A 3,049-nucleotide genomic window follows, 5' to 3' on the forward strand; every position below is an offset into this window, starting at 1 on the left:
TGCAATTTAAACGCTTAAAAAAATTGTACCGTTTGCACAATAAGTGATTCGTGTAAGAAATTATAGAATCTATGATTTGGATTCTTATATTAATAAGGTTTTCGAATGTGGGTCCTTTTGATAATCGGTTTTGGTTTGCCTAATAATAATTCAAATAGTACTTAAGCTAGTTATTTATGGGAGAGATGGCGAGCGTTGAAATTTCGAACCTCTTTTTAAGGAATCGATAACAACAAAATACCAAACCTGTCTTCCTCGTAAACTTAAATCCCAGACTTCAGTGCTTTAAATCAAGGGGAGGGGCGAAAAAACAAAAAGAAGAAAAATTAAGAGAAATGGTGAACCTCGTAGCAGCACAAAAGCCATTGTTGCAGGGCTAATGAAGATTTCTGGGGTTCAGCCTTACACGGTGGAGCTCGAGCAGGCACGGTGATGAACTTTTGGGTTCCTTGTGAAACAATCAAGAACCTAAAGAGGTGAAAAAAGGTGACCCTTTGGAGAAACCGACGAAACCAGTGGTGGTCTTAGTGCATGGTTTTGCTGCAGAAGGTATAGTCACATGGCAATTCCAAGTCGGTGCTTTGACGAAGAAGTACTCGGTTTGTACCCGATCTTCTCTTCTTCGGTGACTCCATTACGGACAAACCCGACCGGTCACCAACTTTCCAAGCGAGTACTTGGTTAAGGGCTTGAGCAAACTTGGCGTGGAACAGTGTATCGTGGTGGGGTTTAGCTATGGTGGGATGGTGGCATTTAAGATGGCTGAACTGTACCCTCATATGGTCGAGGCCATGGTGGTTTCTGGCTCGATCCTGGCCATGACCGACTCCATAAGTGTGGAGTCTTTAAACAGGCTGGTTCTCTTCCTCTGCTGAATTGTTGTTGCCAAATTCTGTTAAGGGTCTAAAAGCTCTTCTCTCGGTCGCTGCTCATAAGAAGCTTTGGTTCCCAGATCGGCTCCACAAAGACTACCTTGAGGTTTGTTTACATATCTTAATCTTATCATCGTCAACTTTAATGGTTTTCTTTCCTTGTTTCTGCTTAATGAACTCTCTAGTATTATTCGAATGAACATTTTGCATGCATGTCTGGCGATTCACGTTAATTTCATGGTTTTGGATTAATATACGAATGGCTAAAATAATCAAAGTACAGCTTGCTAGATAAAAATTTACCATGGTGGCCGACAGCTTAATGGAGTATGATATATCTGCATGTATTTTTTTATTAATACAGAAGAACAAAAGCTGGTAAAAACCAGGATACTGTTTAGACTTTAGATGGACCAAATTTGAGTTTTTCTGTTCTTCTTTCTTGCTTAAGTCCTGTTTGAATCACGTATTAGTATTAGTATGTTAAATCCAATGATTGTCATCTTTGAAAAAATATTACATAAAACAATTAAACTAGAGTAGGTTGAGTGTGTCTATAAAGGGTGAGTTTTCGGTCTACTTGAATCGGGTCAAGTTAAAAATTTTGAGTTAGTTAAGTTGACGGTTCTATTTTATAACTCAAATTTTATTGAATATTAAGTCGAGTTTATAAATTTGAGAGCGATTGTTCAAATTTTTATTTAAATTTAATTATAAATATTTATAATGTTACGACTTATGATACTAATTGATTTAATTTAAATGATTTTTTTAATCATATAAAATGAATTGCTCGTCCAGCTCAGTTTGTAGAGTACAAGGTTCTTAACCTTAAGGTTGCGGGATCGAGTTTTATGGTATGCAATTCATAATTTGGAGGTCTCCCACGAAAGCTGCTCTCAATCTGGTATTAGGGGCAGTCTACTATCCTACCTCTCCTTTACCCCATTACATATGAAAAAAGAGTAAGCTAATTTAATACATATAAAATATACATATACAGTTTTTCATTATTTTTTCGGCTTATAATTAGTTCAACTAACTGTACCTAATTACTATACCAAGTGAACCGATTCAGCGACAACTGTGATGGTTGGACAGAGACGCCACCCACCCTTTAGTTAAAGCTACAGACGGCCCTAGCAAATTAATGGATCCTTGCATTAAAAAGAAACAAGTTCCAATAATAGAAAGGAATACAACTCAAAATTTTCTATCGTCATTATTATATTAGAAACTTTATGAAATTGATTATCAATGGCCCTGGATGGAAATTACAGGTGATGTTACCAACAGGAAGAGAGCTGAACTGCTGGAGGGCTGTCATCAGTAAAAGGATGCCACAATCCCCATCTTTTCCACAGGTTGTTTCCATTAGCATCTTTCTTACACACGGTAGCTTTTTGCAACTGAAATTGCTTAACCATTTTCCATATCGTAGAGAATACATCTGCTATGGGGTGAAGAAGACCAAATCTTCAAGCAAGAGCTCGCTCACACAGTGATGTATGATTCGTTTTGTTTTTTCATTCTGTTTTATAGCCTTGGGTAATTGGACACTCGCAGGCAAATACGAGAAGCTTCGAAAAAAGAAAGCACTGGGTTCACCTGAACGACCTGTGTTTATAATAGGTGTCTTAAGCGTTTTCTAGCTTCACTGCTCAATGAATGAGTCTTCGGGTGGCAAAACGTAACTGCTGTCATGAAAACAGAAAAAGGGCTGTGGATTCTTATTGTAATGGGCTATTATTTGGCATACAAAATTCCATTTTCTAGCAAAGAAGTTATTGTGAAATAAATTGGAACAAATTCCTAGTTCCCCCACCCCAATTATTTTAAATAATAATAGTAATGTATCATACAGGTTGCTAACGGCAACGTGGATAATTACAGCAGATATACAACTCAAAAGAAGTTTGAAAATAAATCCAAAAAGATAAAATGCATACACTGAAGATCAGTTTTTATCTGAAAGAAGTCTGAATCTTAGGTTTCAGGGACCCAAAGTGGCACAAAAAATGGTGAAAGCAGCCACACATGCATAAACTGTGAAAGTTCCTGCTCATAGGAAGCGAACATGTTTTTATAGATTCTTAATTTGCACATACAATAACACAGTTACTGAGAGAGAGAAAGACCTCCACCACTCCAAGTCAGAAGCAAGTTCGCTGTCATAG

The 3,049-nt window shown here is 37.2% G+C and overlaps 1 pseudogene; it reads left to right on the forward strand.

Moving 5' to 3' along the window:
* The first annotated feature begins 239 nt into the window (after positions 1–239).
* On the forward strand, positions 240–2,524 carry LOC120171835 (annotated as a pseudogene).
* The last annotated feature ends 525 nt before the right edge of the window (positions 2,525–3,049 follow it).

The sequence above is a fragment of the Hibiscus syriacus genome, unplaced genomic scaffold (assembly GCF_006381635.1).
Source record: "Hibiscus syriacus cultivar Baekdansim isolate YM2019G1 unplaced genomic scaffold, ASM638163v2 tig00111837_pilon, whole genome shotgun sequence".
Classification (NCBI taxonomy): domain Eukaryota; kingdom Viridiplantae; phylum Streptophyta; class Magnoliopsida; order Malvales; family Malvaceae; genus Hibiscus; species Hibiscus syriacus.